This window comes from Aplidium turbinatum, chromosome 12 (genome assembly GCF_918807975.1).
Source record: "Aplidium turbinatum chromosome 12, kaAplTurb1.1, whole genome shotgun sequence".
In the NCBI taxonomy this organism is placed as follows: Eukaryota; Metazoa; Chordata; class Ascidiacea; order Aplousobranchia; family Polyclinidae; genus Aplidium; species Aplidium turbinatum.
Genome location: NC_137483.1, coordinates 26,533,416 through 26,552,384, shown reverse-complemented (window position 1 = coordinate 26,552,384; position 18,969 = coordinate 26,533,416).

The following is an 18,969-nucleotide window of genomic DNA, read 5'->3' as shown; positions in this document are numbered from 1 at the left end:
CGACGACTTGCTCTTGTCGGAGCCGGTCCATGCAGGGCGCGGCCCAGCCCCCGTCGACCCTGAGCGGCGGCGGCATCGCGCGGCTCGATCCGAATTACCTTCGGGATTCACTCCAACAGTGGCTGACCTGGCGCCCTTCGATTCAAGTCATCCGGTCGGTTTAAAGCGAGCAACCGCCGGTTCTTACCATCTTTCGGGTCCCGACGACTTGCTCTTGCCGCGCCGGTCCATGCAGGGCGCGGCCCGCGACCATGAAAGGCGGCGGGATCGCGCCTGGCGCGGCCCGATCCGAAGTGCCTTCGGGATGCACGCGGCGCCATCCGAAGTGCCTTCGGGATGCACTCCAACAGTGGCCGACCTGGCGCCCTTCGATTCAAGTCATCCGGTCCGTTCAAAGCAAGCAACCGCCGGTTCTTACCATCTTTCGGGTCCCGACGACTTGCTCTTGCCGGAGCCGGTCCATGCAGGGCGCGGCCCTGCACCCGTCGACCCTGAGAGGCGGCGGCATCGCGCGGCTCGATCCGAAGTGCCTTCGGGATTCACTCCAACAGTGGCCGACCTGGCGCCCTTCGATTCAAGTCATCCGGTCGGTTCAAAGCGAGCAACCGCCGGTTCTTACCATCTTTCGGGTCCCGACGACTTGCTCTTGCCGGAGCCGGTCCATGCAGGGCACGGCCCCGCACCCGTCGACCCTGAGAGGCGGCGGGATCGCGCCTGGCGCGGCGCGATCCGAAGTGCCTTCGGGATGCACTATAACAATGGCCGACCTGGCGCCCTTCGATTCAAGTCATCCGGTCGGTTTAAAGCGAGCAACCGCCGGTTCTTACCATCTTTCGGGTCCCGACGACTTGCTCTTGCCGGAGCCGGTCCATGCAGGGCGCGGCCCAGCCCCCGTCGACCCTGAGCGGCGGCGGCATCGCGCGGCTCGATCCGAAGTGCTTTCGGGATTCACTCCAACAGTGGCCGACCTGGCGCCCTTCGATTCAAGTCATCCGGTCGGTTTAAAGCGAGCAACCGCCGGTTCTTACCATCTTTCGGGTCCCGACGACTTGCTCTTGCCGCGCCGGTCCATGCAGGGCGCGGCCCGCGACCATGAGAGACGGCGGGATCGCGCCTGGCGCGGCCCGATCCGAAGTGCCTTCGGGATGCACTCCAACAGTGGCCGACCTGGCGCCTTTCGATTCAAGTCATCCGGTCGGTTTAAAGCGAGCAACCGCCGGTTCTTACCATCTTTCGGGTCCTGACGACTTGCTCTTGTCGGAGCCGGTCCATGCAGGGCGCGGCCCGGCCCAGCGCGGCCCAGCCCCCGTCGACCCTGAGGGGCGGCGGCATCGCGCGGCTCGATCCGAAGTGCCTTCGGGATGCACTCCAACAGTGGCCGACCTGGCGCCCTTCGATTCAAGTCATCCGGTCGGTTCAAAGCGAGCAACCGCCGGTTCTTACCATCTTTCGGGTCCCGACGACTTGCTCTTGCCGGAGCCGGTCCATGCAGGGCGCGGCCCCGCCCCCGTCGACCCTGAGGGGCGGCGGCATCGCGCGGCTCGATCCGAAGTGCCTTCGGGATTCACTCCAACAGTGGCCGACCTGGCGCCCTTCGATTCAAGTCATCCGGTCGGTTCAAAGCGAGCAACCGCCGGTTCTTACCATCTTTCGGGTCCCGACGACTTGCTCTTGCCGGAGCCGGTCCATGCAGGGCGCGGCCCGGCCCAGCGCGGCCCGGCCCAGCGCGGCCCAGCCCCGGTCGACCCTGAGGGGCGGCGGCATCGCACGGCTCGATCCGAAGTGCCTTCGGGATTCACTCCAACAGTGGCCGACCTGGCGCCCTTCGATTCAAGTCATCCGGTCGGTTCAAAGCGAGCAACCGCCGGTTCTTACCATCTTTCGGGTCCCGACGACTTGCTCTTGCCGGAGCCGGTCCATGCAGGGCACGGCCCCGCACCCGTCGACCCTGAGAGGCGGCGGGATCGCGCCTGGCGCGGCGCGATCCGAAGTGCCTTCGGGATGCACTATAACAGTGGCCGACCTGGCGCCCTTCGATTCAAGTCATCCGGTCGGTTTAAAGCGAGCAACCGCCGGTTCTTACCATCTTTCGGGTCCCGACGACTTGCTCTTGTCGGAGCCGGTCCATGCAGGGCGCGGCCCAGCCCCCGTCGACCCTGAGGGGCGGCGGCATCGCGCGGCTCGATCCGAAGTGCCTTCGGGATGCACTCCAACAGTGGCCGACCTGGCGCCCTTCGATTCAAGTCATCCGGTCGGTTTAAAGCGAGCAACCGCCGGTTCTTACCATCTTTCGGGTCCCGACGACTTGCTCTTGCCGGAGCCGGTCCATGCAGGGCGCGGCCCGGCCAAGCGCGGCCCAGCGCGGCTCAGCCCCGGTCGACCCTGAGGGGCAGTGGCATCGCGCGGCTCGATCCGAAGTGCCTTCGGGATTCACTGCAACAGTGGCCGACCTGGCGCCCTTCGATTCAAGTCATCCGGTCGGTTCAAAGCGAGCAACCGCCGGTTCTTACCATCTTTAGGGTCCCGACGACTTGCTCTTGCCGGAGCCGGTCCATGCAGGGCACGGCCCCGCACCCGTCGACCCTGAGAGGCGGCGGGATCGCGCCTGGCGCGGCGCGATCCGAAGTGCCTTCGGGATGCACTATAACAGTGGCCGACCTGGCGCCTTTCGATTCAAGTCATCCGGTCGGTTTAAAGCGAGCAACCGCCGGTTCTTACCATCTTTCGGGTCCCGACGACTTGCCCTTGCCGGAGCCGGTCCATGCAGGGCGCGGCCCGGCCCAGCGCGGCCCAGCGCGGCCCAGCGCGGCCCAGCCCCCGTCGACCCTGAGGGGCGGCGGCATCGCGCGGCTCGATCCGAAGTGCCTTCGGGATTCACTCCAACAGTGGCCGACCTGGCGCCCTTCGATTCAAGTCATCCGGTCGGTTTAAAGCGAGCAACCGCCGGTTCTTACCATCTTTCGGGTCCCGACGACTTGCTCTTGCCACGCCGGTCCATGCAGGGCGCGGCCCAGCTCCCGTCGACCCTGTGGGCCGGCGGCATCGCGCGGCTCGATCCGAAGTGCCTTCGGGATGCACTCCAACAGTGGCGGACCTGGCGCCCTTAGATTCAAGTCATCCGGTCGGTTTAAAGCGAGCAACCGCCGGTTCTTACCATCTTTCGGGTCCCGACGACTTGCTCTTGCCGAGCCGTTCCATGCAGGGCGCGGCCCCGCACCCGTCGACCCTGAGAGGCGGCGGGATCGCGCCTGGCGCGGCGCGATCCGAAGTGCCTTCGGGATGCACTCCAACAGTGGCCGACCTGGCGCCCTTCGATTCAAGTCATCCGGTCCGTTCAAAGCGAGCAACCGCCGGTTCTTAGCATCTTTCGGGTCCCGACGACTTGCTCTTGCCGCGCCGGTTCATGCAGGGCGCGGCCCGCGACCATGAGAGGCGGCGGGATCGCGCCTGGCGCGGCGCGATCCGAAGTGCCTTCGGGATGCACTCCAACAGTGGACGACCTGGCGCCCTTCGATTCAAGTCATCCGGTCGGTTTAAAGCGAGCAACCGCCGGTTCTTACCATCTTTCGGGTCCCGACGACTTGCTCTTGTCGGAGCCAGTCCATGCGGGGCGCGGCCCAGCCCCCGTCGACCCTGAGCGGCGGCGGCATCGCGCGGCTCGATCCGAAGTGCCTTCGGGATTCACTCCAACAGTGGCCGACCTGGCGCCCTTCGATTCAAGTCATCCGGTCGGTTTAAAGCGAGCAACCGCCGGTTCTTACCATCTTTCGGGTCCCGACGACTTGCTCTTGCCGGAGCCGGTCCATGCAGGGCGCGGCCCAGCCCCCGTCGACCCTGAGGGGCGGCGGCATCGCGCGGCTCGATCCGAAGTGCCTTCGGGATTCACTGCAACAGTGGTCGACCTGGCGCCCTTCGATTCAAGTCATCCGGTCGGTTCAAAGCGAGCAACCGCCGGTTCTTACCATCTTTCGGGTCCCGACGACTTGCTCTTGCCGCGCCGGTCCATGCAGGGCGCGGCCCGCGACCATGAAAGGCGGCGGGATCGCGCCTGGCGCGGCCCGATCCGAAGTGCCTTCGGGATGCACGCGGCGCCATCCGAAGTGCCTTCGGGATGCACTCCAACAGTGGACGACCTGGCGCCCTTCGATTCAAGTCATCCGGTCCGTTCAAAGCGAGCAACCGCCGGTTCTTACCATCTTTCGGGTCCCGACGACTTGCTCTTGTCGGAGCCGGTCCATGCAGAGCGCGGCCCAGCCCCCGTCGACCCTGAGCGGCGGCGGCATCGCGCGGCTCGATCCGAATTACCTTCGGGATTCACTCCAACAGTGGCTGACCTGGCGCCCTTCGATTCAAGTCATCCGGTCGGTTTAAAGCGAGCAACCGCCGGTTCTTACCATCTTTCGGGTCCCGACGACTTGCTCTTGCCGCGCCGGTCCATGCAGGGCGCGGCCCGCGACCATGAGAGGCGGCGGGATCGCGCCTGGCGCGGCGCGATCCGAAGTGCCTTCGGGATGCACTCCAACAGTGGCCGACGTGGCGCCCTTCGATTCAAGTCATCCGGTCGGTTTAAAGCGAGCAACCGCCGGTTCTTACCATCTTTCGGGTCCTGACGACTTGCTCTTGTCGGAGCCGGTCCATGCAGGGCGCGGCCCGGCCCAGCGCGGCCCAGCCCCCGTCGACCCTGAGGGGCGGCGGCATCGCGCGGCTCGATCCGAAGTGCCTTCGGGATGCACTCCAACAGTGGCCGACCTGGCGCCCTTCGATTCAAGTCATCCGGTCGGTTCAAAGCGAGCAACCGCCGGTTCTTACCATCTTTCGGGTCCCGACGACTTGCTCTTGCCGGAGCCGGTCCATGCAGGGCACGGCCCCGCACCCGTCGACCCTGAGAGGCGGCGGGATCGCGCCTGGCGCGGCGCGATCCGAAGTGCCTTCGGGATGCACTATAACAGTGGCCGACCTGGCGCCCTTCGATTCAAGTCATCCGGTCCGTTCAAAGCGAGCAACCGCCGGTTCTTAGCATCTTTCGGGTCCCGACGACTTGCTCTTGTCGGAGCCGGTCCATGCAGGGCGCGGCCCAGCCCCCGTTGACCCTGAGGGGCGGCGGCATCGCGCGGCTCGATCCGAAGTGCCTTCGGGATGCACTCCAACAGTGGCCGACCTGGCGCCCTTCGATTCAAGTCATCCGGTCGGTTTAAAGCGAGCAACCGCCGGTTCTTACCATCTTTCGGGTCCCGACGACTTGCTCTTGCCGGAGCCGGTCCATGCAGGGCGCGGCCCGGCCAAGCGCGGCCCAGCGCGGCTCAGCCCCGGTCGACCCTGAGGGGCAGTGGCATCGCGCGGCTCGATCCGAAGTGCCTTCGGGATTCACTGCAACAGTGGCCGACCTGGCGCCCTTCGATTCAAGTCATCCGGTCGGTTCAAAGCGAGCAACCGCCGGTTCTTACCATCTTTCGGGTCCCGACGACTTGCTCTTGCCACGCCGGTCCATGCAGGGCGCGGCCCAGCTCCCGTCGACCCTGTGGGCCGGCGGCATCGCGCGGCTCGATCCGAAGTGCCTTCGGGATGCACTCCAACAGTGGCGGACCTGGCGCCCTTAGATTCAAGTCATCCGGTCGGTTTAAAGCGAGCAACCGCCGGTTCTTACCATCTTTCGGGTCCCGACGACTTGCTCTTGCCGAGCCGTTCCATGCAGGGCGCGGCCCCGCACCCGTCGACCCTGAGAGGCGGCGGGATCGCGCCTGGCGCGGCGCGATCCGAAGTGCCTTCGGGATGCACTCCAACAGTGGCCGACCTGGCGCCCTTCGATTCAAGTCATCCGGTCCGTTCAAAGCGAGCAACCGCCGGTTCTTAGCATCTTTCGGGTCCCGACGACTTGCTCTTGCCGCGCCGGTTCATGCAGGGCGCGGCCCGCGACCATGAGAGGCGGCGGGATCGCGCCTGGCGCGGCGCGATCCGAAGTGCCTTCGGGATGCACTCCAACAGTGGACGACCTGGCGCCCTTCGATTCAAGTCATCCGGTCGGTTTAAAGCGAGCAACCGCCGGTTCTTACCATCTTTCGGGTCCCGACGACTTGCTCTTGTCGGAGCCAGTCCATGCGGGGCGCGGCCCAGCCCCCGTCGACCCTGAGCGGCGGCGGCATCGCGCGGCTCGATCCGAAGTCCCTTCGGGATGCACTCCAACAGTGGCTGACCTGGCGCCCTTCGATTCAAGTCATCCGGTCGGTTTAAAGCGAGCAACCGCCGGTTCTTACCATCTTTCGGGTCCCGACGACTTGCTCTTGTCGGAGCCGGTCCATGCAGGGCGCGGCCCGGCCAAGCGCGGCCCAGCGCGGCTCAGCCCCGGTCGACCCTGAGGGGCAGTGGCATCGCGCGGCTCGATCCGAAGTGCCTTCGGGATTCACTGCAACAGTGGCCGACCTGGCGCCCTTCGATTCAAGTCATCCGGTCGGTTCAAAGCGAGCAACCGCCGGTTCTTACCATCTTTAGGGTCCCGACGACTTGCTCTTGCCGGAGCCGGTCCATGCAGGGCACGGCCCCGCACCCGTCGACCCTGAGAGGCGGCGGGATCGCGCCTGGCGCGGCGCGATCCGAAGTGCCTTCGGGATGCACTATAACAGTGGCCGACCTGGCGCCCTTCGATTCAAGTCATCCGGTCGGTTTAAAGCGAGCAACCGCCGGTTCTTACCATCTTTCGGGTCCCGACGACTTGCCCTTGCCGGAGCCGGTCCATGCAGGGCGCGGCCCGGCCCAGCGCGGCCCAGCGCGGCCCAGCGCGGCCCAGCCCCCGTCGACCCTGAGGGGCGGCGGCATCGCGCGGCTCGATCCGAAGTGCCTTCGGGATTCACTCCAACAGTGGCCGACCTGGCGCCCTTCGATTCAAGTCATCCGGTCGGTTTAAAGCGAGCAACCGCCGGTTCTTACCATCTTTCGGGTCCCGACGACTTGCTCTTGCCACGCCGGTCCATGCAGGGCGCGGCCCAGCTCCCGTCGACCCTGTGGGCCGGCGGCATCGCGCGGCTCGATCCGAAGTGCCTTCGGGATGCACTCCAACAGTGGCGGACCTGGCGCCCTTAGATTCAAGTCATCCGGTCGGTTTAAAGCGAGCAACCGCCGGTTCTTACCATCTTTCGGGTCCCGACGACTTGCTCTTGCCGAGCCGTTCCATGCAGGGCGCGGCCCCGCACCCGTCGACCCTGAGAGGCGGCGGGATCGCGCCTGGCGCGGCGCGATCCGAAGTGCCTTCGGGATGCACTCCAACAGTGGCCGACCTGGCGCCCTTCGATTCAAGTCATCCGGTCCGTTCAAAGCGAGCAACCGCCGGTTCTTAGCATCTTTCGGGTCCCGACGACTTGCTCTTGCCGCGCCGGTTCATGCAGGGCGCGGCCCGCGACCATGAGAGACGGCGGGATCGCGCCTGGCGCGGCCCGATCCGAAGTGCCTTCGGGATGCACTCCAACAGTGGCCGACCTGGCGCCTTTCGATTCAAGTCATCCGGTCGGTTTAAAGCGAGCAACCGCCGGTTCTTACCATCTTTCGGGTCCTGACGACTTGCTCTTGTCGGAGCCGGTCCATGCAGGGCGCGGCCCGGCCCAGCGCGGCCCAGCCCCCGTCGACCCTGAGGGGCGGCGGCATCGCGCGGCTCGATCCGAAGTGCCTTCGGGATGCACTCCAACAGTGGCCGACCTGGCGCCCTTCGATTCAAGTCATCCGGTCGGTTCAAAGCGAGCAACCGCCGGTTCTTACCATCTTTCGGGTCCCGACGACTTGCTCTTGCCGGAGCCGGTCCATGCAGGGCGCGGCCCCGCCCCCGTCGACCCTGAGGGGCGGCAGCATCGCGCGGCTCGATCCGAAGTGCCTTCGGGATTCACTCCAACAGTGGCCGACCTGGCGCCCTTCGATTCAAGTCATCCGGTCGGTTCAAAGCGAGCAACCGCCGGTTCTTACCATCTTTCGGGTCCCGACGACTTGCTCTTGCCGGAGCCGGTCCATGCAGGGCGCGGCCCGGCCCAGCGCGGCCCGGCCCAGCGCGGCCCAGCCCCGGTCGACCCTGAGGGGCGGCGGCATCGCACGGCTCGATCCGAAGTGCCTTCGGGATTCACTCCAACAGTGGCCGACCTGGCGCCCTTCGATTCAAGTCATCCGGTCGGTTCAAAGCGAGCAACCGCCGGTTCTTACCATCTTTCGGGTCCCGACGACTTGCTCTTGCCGGAGCCGGTCCATGCAGGGCACGGCCCCGCACCCGTCGACCCTGAGAGGCGGCGGGATCGCGCCTGGCGCGGCGCGATCCGAAGTGCCTTCGGGATGCACTATAACAGTGGCCGACCTGGCGCCCTTCGATTCAAGTCATCCGGTCGGTTTAAAGCGAGCAACCGCCGGTTCTTACCATCTTTCGGGTCCCGACGACTTGCTCTTGTCGGAGCCGGTCCATGCAGGGCGCGGCCCAGCCCCCGTCGACCCTGAGGGGCGGCGGCATCGCGCGGCTCGATCCGAAGTGCCTTCGGGATGCACTCCAACAGTGGCCGACCTGGCGCCCTTCGATTCAAGTCATCCGGTCGGTTTAAAGCGAGCAACCGCCGGTTCTTACCATCTTTCGGGTCCCGACGACTTGCTCTTGCCGGAGCCGGTCCATGCAGGGCGCGGCCCGGCCAAGCGCGGCCCAGCGCGGCTCAGCCCCGGTCGACCCTGAGGGGCAGTGGCATCGCGCGGCTCGATCCGAAGTGCCTTCGGGATTCACTGCAACAGTGGCCGACCTGGCGCCCTTCGATTCAAGTCATCCGGTCGGTTCAAAGCGAGCAACCGCCGGTTCTTACCATCTTTAGGGTCCCGACGACTTGCTCTTGCCGGAGCCGGTCCATGCAGGGCACGGCCCCGCACCCGTCGACCCTGAGAGGCGGCGGGATCGCGCCTGGCGCGGCGCGATCCGAAGTGCCTTCGGGATGCACTATAACAGTGGCCGACCTGGCGCCTTTCGATTCAAGTCATCCGGTCGGTTTAAAGCGAGCAACCGCCGGTTCTTACCATCTTTCGGGTCCCGACGACTTGCCCTTGCCGGAGCCGGTCCATGCAGGGCGCGGCCCGGCCCAGCGCGGCCCAGCGCGGCCCAGCGCGGCCCAGCCCCCGTCGACCCTGAGGGGCGGCGGCATCGCGCGGCTCGATCCGAAGTGCCTTCGGGATTCACTCCAACAGTGGCCGACCTGGCGCCCTTCGATTCAAGTCATCCGGTCGGTTTAAAGCGAGCAACCGCCGGTTCTTACCATCTTTCGGGTCCCGACGACTTGCTCTTGCCACGCCGGTCCATGCAGGGCGCGGCCCAGCTCCCGTCGACCCTGTGGGCCGGCGGCATCGCGCGGCTCGATCCGAAGTGCCTTCGGGATGCACTCCAACAGTGGCGGACCTGGCGCCCTTAGATTCAAGTCATCCGGTCGGTTTAAAGCGAGCAACCGCCGGTTCTTACCATCTTTCGGGTCCCGACGACTTGCTCTTGCCGAGCCGTTCCATGCAGGGCGCGGCCCCGCACCCGTCGACCCTGAGAGGCGGCGGGATCGCGCCTGGCGCGGCGCGATCCGAAGTGCCTTCGGGATGCACTCCAACAGTGGCCGACCTGGCGCCCTTCGATTCAAGTCATCCGGTCCGTTCAAAGCGAGCAACCGCCGGTTCTTAGCATCTTTCGGGTCCCGACGACTTGCTCTTGCCGCGCCGGTTCATGCAGGGCGCGGCCCGCGACCATGAGAGGCGGCGGGATCGCGCCTGGCGCGGCGCGATCCGAAGTGCCTTCGGGATGCACTCCAACAGTGGACGACCTGGCGCCCTTCGATTCAAGTCATCCGGTCGGTTTAAAGCGAGCAACCGCCGGTTCTTACCATCTTTCGGGTCCCGACGACTTGCTCTTGTCGGAGCCAGTCCATGCGGGGCGCGGCCCAGCCCCCGTCGACCCTGAGCGGCGGCGGCATCGCGCGGCTCGATCCGAAGTGCCTTCGGGATTCACTCCAACAGTGGCCGACCTGGCGCCCTTCGATTCAAGTCATCCGGTCGGTTTAAAGCGAGCAACCGCCGGTTCTTACCATCTTTCGGGTCCCGACGACTTGCTCTTGTCGGAGCCGGTCCATGCAGGGCGCGGCCCAGCCCTCGTCGACCCTGAGCGGCGGCGGCATCGCGCGGCTCGATCCGAAGTACCTTCGGGATTCACTCCAACAGTGGCTGACCTGGCGCCCTTCGATTCAAGTCATCCGGTCGGTTTAAAGCGAGCAACCGCCGGTTCTTACCATCTTTCGGGTCCCGACGACTTGCTCTTGTCGGAGCCGGTCCATGCAGGGCGCGGCCCAGCCCCCGTCGACCCTGAGCGGCGGCGGCATCGCGCGGCTCGATCCGAATTACCTTCGGGATTCACTCCAACAGTGGCTGACCTGGCGCCCTTCGATTCAAGTCATCCGGTCGGTTTAAAGCGAGCAACCGCCGGTTCTTACCATCTTTCGGGTCCCGACGACTTGCTCTTGCCGCGCCGGTCCATGCAGGGCGCGGCCCGCGACCATGAAAGGCGGCGGGATCGCGCCTGGCGCGGCCCGATCCGAAGTGCCTTCGGGATGCACGCGGCGCCATCCGAAGTGCCTTCGGGATGCACTCCAACAGTGGCCGACCTGGCGCCCTTCGATTCAAGTCATCCGGTCCGTTCAAAGCAAGCAACCGCCGGTTCTTACCATCTTTCGGGTCCCGACGACTTGCTCTTGCCGGAGCCGGTCCATGCAGGGCGCGGCCCAGCCCCCGTCGACCCTGAGGGGCGGCGGCATCGCGCGGCTCGATCCGAAGTGCCTTCGGGATTCACTGCAACAGTGGTCGACCTGGCGCCCTTCGATTCAAGTCATCCGGTCGGTTCAAAGCGAGCAACCGCCGGTTCTTACCATCTTTCGGGTCCCGACGACTTGCTCTTGCCGCGCCGGTCCATGCAGGGCGCGGCCCGCGACCATGAAAGGCGGCGGGATCGCGCCTGGCGCGGCCCGATCCGAAGTGCCTTCGGGATGCACGCGGCGCCATCCGAAGTGCCTTCGGGATGCACTCCAACAGTGGACGACCTGGCGCCCTTCGATTCAAGTCATCCGGTCCGTTCAAAGCGAGCAACCGCCGGTTCTTACCATCTTTCGGGTCCCGACGACTTGCTCTTGTCGGAGCCGGTCCATGCAGAGCGCGGCCCAGCCCCCGTCGACCCTGAGCGGCGGCGGCATCGCGCGGCTCGATCCGAATTACCTTCGGGATTCACTCCAACAGTGGCTGACCTGGCGCCCTTCGATTCAAGTCATCCGGTCGGTTTAAAGCGAGCAACCGCCGGTTCTTACCATCTTTCGGGTCCCGACGACTTGCTCTTGCCGCGCCGGTCCATGCAGGGCGCGGCCCGCGACCATGAGAGGCGGCGGGATCGCGCCTGGCGCGGCGCGATCCGAAGTGCCTTCGGGATGCACTCCAACAGTGGCCGACGTGGCGCCCTTCGATTCAAGTCATCCGGTCGGTTTAAAGCGAGCAACCGCCGGTTCTTACCATCTTTCGGGTCCTGACGACTTGCTCTTGTCGGAGCCGGTCCATGCAGGGCGCGGCCCGGCCCAGCGCGGCCCAGCCCCCGTCGACCCTGAGGGGCGGCGGCATCGCGCGGCTCGATCCGAAGTGCCTTCGGGATGCACTCCAACAGTGGCCGACCTGGCGCCCTTCGATTCAAGTCATCCGGTCGGTTCAAAGCGAGCAACCGCCGGTTCTTACCATCTTTCGGGTCCCGACGACTTGCTCTTGCCGGAGCCGGTCCATGCAGGGCACGGCCCCGCACCCGTCGACCCTGAGAGGCGGCGGGATCGCGCCTGGCGCGGCGCGATCCGAAGTGCCTTCGGGATGCACTATAACAGTGGCCGACCTGGCGCCCTTCGATTCAAGTCATCCGGTCCGTTCAAAGCGAGCAACCGCCGGTTCTTAGCATCTTTCGGGTCCCGACGACTTGCTCTTGTCGGAGCCGGTCCATGCAGGGCGCGGCCCAGCCCCCGTTGACCCTGAGGGGCGGCGGCATCGCGCGGCTCGATCCGAAGTGCCTTCGGGATGCACTCCAACAGTGGCCGACCTGGCGCCCTTCGATTCAAGTCATCCGGTCGGTTTAAAGCGAGCAACCGCCGGTTCTTACCATCTTTCGGGTCCCGACGACTTGCTCTTGCCGGAGCCGGTCCATGCAGGGCGCGGCCCGGCCAAGCGCGGCCCAGCGCGGCTCAGCCCCGGTCGACCCTGAGGGGCAGTGGCATCGCGCGGCTCGATCCGAAGTGCCTTCGGGATTCACTGCAACAGTGGCCGACCTGGCGCCCTTCGATTCAAGTCATCCGGTCGGTTCAAAGCGAGCAACCGCCGGTTCTTACCATCTTTCGGGTCCCGACGACTTGCTCTTGCCACGCCGGTCCATGCAGGGCGCGGCCCAGCTCCCGTCGACCCTGTGGGCCGGCGGCATCGCGCGGCTCGATCCGAAGTGCCTTCGGGATGCACTCCAACAGTGGCGGACCTGGCGCCCTTAGATTCAAGTCATCCGGTCGGTTTAAAGCGAGCAACCGCCGGTTCTTACCATCTTTCGGGTCCCGACGACTTGCTCTTGCCGAGCCGTTCCATGCAGGGCGCGGCCCCGCACCCGTCGACCCTGAGAGGCGGCGGGATCGCGCCTGGCGCGGCGCGATCCGAAGTGCCTTCGGGATGCACTCCAACAGTGGCCGACCTGGCGCCCTTCGATTCAAGTCATCCGGTCCGTTCAAAGCGAGCAACCGCCGGTTCTTAGCATCTTTCGGGTCCCGACGACTTGCTCTTGCCGCGCCGGTTCATGCAGGGCGCGGCCCGCGACCATGAGAGGCGGCGGGATCGCGCCTGGCGCGGCGCGATCCGAAGTGCCTTCGGGATGCACTCCAACAGTGGACGACCTGGCGCCCTTCGATTCAAGTCATCCGGTCGGTTTAAAGCGAGCAACCGCCGGTTCTTACCATCTTTCGGGTCCCGACGACTTGCTCTTGTCGGAGCCAGTCCATGCGGGGCGCGGCCCAGCCCCCGTCGACCCTGAGCGGCGGCGGCATCGCGCGGCTCGATCCGAAGTGCCTTCGGGATGCACTCCAACAGTGGCCGACCTGGCGCCCTTCGATTCAAGTCATCCGGTCGGTTTAAAGCGAGCAACCGCCGGTTCTTACCATCTTTCGGGTCCCGACGACTTGCTCTTGCCGGAGCCGGTCCATGCAGGGCGCGGCCCGGCCAAGCGCGGCCCAGCGCGGCTCAGCCCCGGTCGACCCTGAGGGGCAGTGGCATCGCGCGGCTCGATCCGAAGTGCCTTCGGGATTCACTGCAACAGTGGCCGACCTGGCGCCCTTCGATTCAAGTCATCCGGTCGGTTCAAAGCGAGCAACCGCCGGTTCTTACCATCTTTAGGGTCCCGACGACTTGCTCTTGCCGGAGCCGGTCCATGCAGGGCACGGCCCCGCACCCGTCGACCCTGAGAGGCGGCGGGATCGCGCCTGGCGCGGCGCGATCCGAAGTGCCTTCGGGATGCACTATAACAGTGGCCGACCTGGCGCCTTTCGATTCAAGTCATCCGGTCGGTTTAAAGCGAGCAACCGCCGGTTCTTACCATCTTTCGGGTCCCGACGACTTGCCCTTGCCGGAGCCGGTCCATGCAGGGCGCGGCCCGGCCCAGCGCGGCCCAGCGCGGCCCAGCGCGGCCCAGCCCCCGTCGACCCTGAGGGGCGGCGGCATCGCGCGGCTCGATCCGAAGTGCCTTCGGGATTCACTCCAACAGTGGCCGACCTGGCGCCCTTCGATTCAAGTCATCCGGTCGGTTTAAAGCGAGCAACCGCCGGTTCTTACCATCTTTCGGGTCCCGACGACTTGCTCTTGCCACGCCGGTCCATGCAGGGCGCGGCCCAGCTCCCGTCGACCCTGTGGGCCGGCGGCATCGCGCGGCTCGATCCGAAGTGCCTTCGGGATGCACTCCAACAGTGGCGGACCTGGCGCCCTTAGATTCAAGTCATCCGGTCGGTTTAAAGCGAGCAACCGCCGGTTCTTACCATCTTTCGGGTCCCGACGACTTGCTCTTGCCGAGCCGTTCCATGCAGGGCGCGGCCCCGCACCCGTCGACCCTGAGAGGCGGCGGGATCGCGCCTGGCGCGGCGCGATCCGAAGTGCCTTCGGGATGCACTCCAACAGTGGCCGACCTGGCGCCCTTCGATTCAAGTCATCCGGTCCGTTCAAAGCGAGCAACCGCCGGTTCTTAGCATCTTTCGGGTCCCGACGACTTGCTCTTGCCGCGCCGGTTCATGCAGGGCGCGGCCCGCGACCATGAGAGGCGGCGGGATCGCGCCTGGCGCGGCGCGATCCGAAGTGCCTTCGGGATGCACTCCAACAGTGGACGACCTGGCGCCCTTCGATTCAAGTCATCCGGTCGGTTTAAAGCGAGCAACCGCCGGTTCTTACCATCTTTCGGGTCCCGACGACTTGCTCTTGTCGGAGCCAGTCCATGCGGGGCGCGGCCCAGCCCCCGTCGACCCTGAGCGGCGGCGGCATCGCGCGGCTCGATCCGAAGTGCCTTCGGGATTCACTCCAACAGTGGCCGACCTGGCGCCCTTCGATTCAAGTCATCCGGTCGGTTTAAAGCGAGCAACCGCCGGTTCTTACCATCTTTCGGGTCCCGACGACTTGCTCTTGTCGGAGCCGGTCCATGCAGGGCGCGGCCCAGCCCTCGTCGACCCTGAGCGGCGGCGGCATCGCGCGGCTCGATCCGAAGTACCTTCGGGATTCACTCCAACAGTGGCTGACCTGGCGCCCTTCGATTCAAGTCATCCGGTCGGTTTAAAGCGAGCAACCGCCGGTTCTTACCATCTTTCGGGTCCCGACGACTTGCTCTTGTCGGAGCCGGTCCATGCAGGGCGCGGCCCAGCCCCCGTCGACCCTGAGCGGCGGCGGCATCGCGCGGCTCGATCCGAATTACCTTCGGGATTCACTCCAACAGTGGCTGACCTGGCGCCCTTCGATTCAAGTCATCCGGTCGGTTTAAAGCGAGCAACCGCCGGTTCTTACCATCTTTCGGGTCCCGACGACTTGCTCTTGCCGCGCCGGTCCATGCAGGGCGCGGCCCGCGACCATGAAAGGCGGCGGGATCGCGCCTGGCGCGGCCCGATCCGAAGTGCCTTCGGGATGCACGCGGCGCCATCCGAAGTGCCTTCGGGATGCACTCCAACAGTGGCCGACCTGGCGCCCTTCGATTCAAGTCATCCGGTCCGTTCAAAGCAAGCAACCGCCGGTTCTTACCATCTTTCGGGTCCCGACGACTTGCTCTTGTCGGAGCCGGTCCATGCAGGGCGCGGCCCAGCCCCCGTCGACCCTGAGGGGCGGCGGCATCGCGCGGCTCGATCCGAAGTGCCTTCGGGATTCACTGCAACAGTGGTCGACCTGGCGCCCTTCGATTCAAGTCATCCGGTCGGTTCAAAGCGAGCAACCGCCGGTTCTTACCATCTTTCGGGTCCCGACGACTTGCTCTTGCCGCGCCGGTCCATGCAGGGCGCGGCCCGCGACCATGAAAGGCGGCGGGATCGCGCCTGGCGCGGCCCGATCCGAAGTGCCTTCGGGATGCACGCGGCGCCATCCGAAGTGCCTTCGGGATGCACTCCAACAGTGGACGACCTGGCGCCCTTCGATTCAAGTCATCCGGTCCGTTCAAAGCGAGCAACCGCCGGTTCTTACCATCTTTCGGGTCCCGACGACTTGCTCTTGTCGGAGCCGGTCCATGCAGAGCGCGGCCCAGCCCCCGTCGACCCTGAGCGGCGGCGGCATCGCGCGGCTCGATCCGAATTACCTTCGGGATTCACTCCAACAGTGGCTGACCTGGCGCCCTTCGATTCAAGTCATCCGGTCGGTTTAAAGCGAGCAACCGCCGGTACTTACCATCTTTCGGGTCCCGACGACTTGCTCTTGCCGCGCCGGTCCATGCAGGGCGCGGCCCGCGACCATGAGAGGCGGCGGGATCGCGCCTGGCGCGGCGCGATCCGAAGTGCCTTCGGGATGCACTCCAACAGTGGCCGACGTGGCGCCCTTCGATTCAAGTCATCCGGTCGGTTTAAAGCGAGCAACCGCCGGTTCTTACCATCTTTCGGGTCCCGACGACTTGCTCTTGTCGGAGCCGGTCCATGCAGGGCGCGGCCCAACACCCGTCGACCCTGAGCGGCGGCGGCATCGCGCGGCTCGATCCGAAGTGCCTTCGGGATTAATTCCAACAGTGGCCGACCTGGCGCCCTTCGATTCAAGTCATCCGGTCGGTTCAAAGCGAGCAACCGCCGGTTCTTACCATCTTTCGGGTCCCGACGACTTGCTCTTGCCGGAGCCGGTCCATGCAGGGCACGGCCCCGCACCCGTCGACCCTGAGAGGCGGCGGCATCGCGCGGCTCGATCCGAAGTGCCTTCGGGATGCACTCCAACAGTGGCCGACCTGGCGCCCTTCGATTCAAGTCATCCGGTCGGTTTAAAGCGAGCAACCGCCGGTTCTTACCATCTTTCGGGTCCCGACGACTTGCTCTTGTCGGAGCCGGTCCATGCAGGGCGCGGCCCAGCCCCCGTCGACCCTGAGCGGCGGCGGCATCGCGCGGCTCGATCCGAATTACCTTCGGGATTCACTCCAACAGTGGCTGACCTGGCGCCCTTCGATTCAAGTCATCCGGTCGGTTTAAAGCGAGCAACCGCCGGTTCTTACCATCTTTCGGGTCCCGACGACTTGCTCTTGCCGCGCCGGTCCATGCAGGGCGCGGCCCGCGACCATGAAAGGCGGCGGGATCGCGCCTGGCGCGGCCCGATCCGAAGTGCCTTCGGGATGCACGCGGCGCCATCCGAAGTGCCTTCGGGATGCACTCCAACAGTGGACGACCTGGCGCCCTTCGATTCAAGTCATCCGGTCCGTTCAAAGCGAGCAACCGCCGGTTCTTACCATCTTTCGGGTCCCGACGACTTGCTCTTGTCGGAGCCGGTCCATGCAGAGCGCGGCCCAGCCCCCGTCGACCCTGAGCGGCGGCGGCATCGCGCGGCTCGATCCGAATTACCTTCGGGATTCACTCCAACAGTGGCTGACCTGGCGCCCTTCGATTCAAGTCATCCGGTCGGTTTAAAGCGAGCAACCGCCGGTTCTTACCATCTTTCGGGTCCCGACGACTTGCTCTTGCCGCGCCGGTCCATGCAGGGCGCGGCCCGCGACCATGAAAGGCGGCGGGATCGCGCCTGGCGCGGCCCGATCCGAAGTGCCTTCGGGATGCACGCGGCGCCATCCGAAGTGCCTTCGGGATGCACTCCAACAGTGGCCGACCTGGCGTCCTTCGATTCAAGTCATCCGGTCCGTTCAAAGCGAGCAACCGCCGGTTCTTACCATCTTTCGGGTCCCGACGACTTGCTCTTGCCGGAGCCGGTCCATGCAGGGCACGGCCCTGCACCCGTCGACCCTGAGAGGCGGCGGCATCGCGCGGCTCGATCCGAAGTGCCTTCGGGATTCACTGCAACAGTGGCCGACCTGGCGCCCTTCGATTCAAGTCATCCGGTCGGTTCAAAGCGAGCAACCGCCGGTTCTTACCATCTTTCGGGTCCCGACGACTTGCTCTTGCCGCGCCGGTCCGGTCCATGCAGGGCGCGGTCCCGCACCCGTCGACCCTGAGAGGCGGCGGGATCGCGCCTGGCGCGGCGCCATCCGAAGTGCCTTCGGGATGCACTCCAACAGTGGCCGACCTGGCGCCCTTCGATTCAAGTCATCCGGTCCGTTCAAAGCGAGCAACCGCCGGTTCTTAGCATCTTTCGGGTCCCGACGACTTGCTCTTGCCGCGCCGGTTCATGCAGGGCGCGGCCCGCGACCATGAGAGGCGGCGGGATCGCGCCTGGCGCGGCGCGATCCGAAGTGCCTTCGGGATGCACTCCAACAGTGGACGACCTGGCGCCCTTCGATTCAAGTCATCCGGTCGGTTTAAAGCGAGCAACCGCCGGTTCTTACCATCTTTCGGGTCCCGACGACTTGCTCTTGCCACGCCGGTCCATGCAGGGCGCGGCCCAGCTCCCGTCGACCCTGTGGGCCGGCGGCATCGCGCGGCTCGATCCGAAGTGCCTTCGGGATGCACTCCAACAGTGGCGGACCTGGCGCCCTTCGATTCAAGTCATCCGGTCGGTTTAAAGCGAGCAACCGCCGGTTCTTACCATCTTTCGGGTCCCGACGACTTGCTCTTGCCGAGCCGTTCCATGCAGGGCGCGGCCCCGCACCCGTCGACCCTGAGAGGCGGCGGGATCGCGCCTGGCGCGGCGCGATCCGAAGTGCCTTCGGGATGCACTCCAACAGTGGCCGACCTGGCGCCCTTCGATTCAAGTCATCCGGTCCGTTCAAAGCGAGCAACCGCCGGTTCTTAGCATCTTTCGGGTCCCGACGACTTGCTCTTGCCGCGCCGGTTCATGCAGGGCGCGGCCCGCGACCATGAGAGGCGGCGGGATCGCGCCTGGCGCGGCGCGATCCGAAGTGCCTTCGGGATGCACTCCAACAGTGGACGACCTGGCGCCCTTCGATTCAAGTCATCCGGTCGGTTTAAAGCGAGCAACCGCCGGTTCTTACCATCTTTCGGGTCCCGACGACTTGCTCTTGTCGGAGCCAGTCCATGCGGGGCGCGGCCCAGCCCCCGTCGACCCTGAGCGGCGGCGGCATCGCGCGGCTCGATCCGAAGTGCCTTCGGGATTCACTCCAACAGTGGCCGACCTGGCGCCCTTCGATTCAAGTCATCCGGTCGGTTTAAAGCGAGCAACCGCCGGTTCTTACCATCTTTCGGGTCCCGACGACTTGCTCTTGTCGGAGCCGGTCCATGCAGGGCGCGGCCCAGCCCTCGTCGACCCTGAGCGGCGGCGGCATCGCGCGGCTCGATCCGAAGTACCTTCGGGATTCACTCCAACAGTGGCTGACCTGGCGCCCTTCGATTC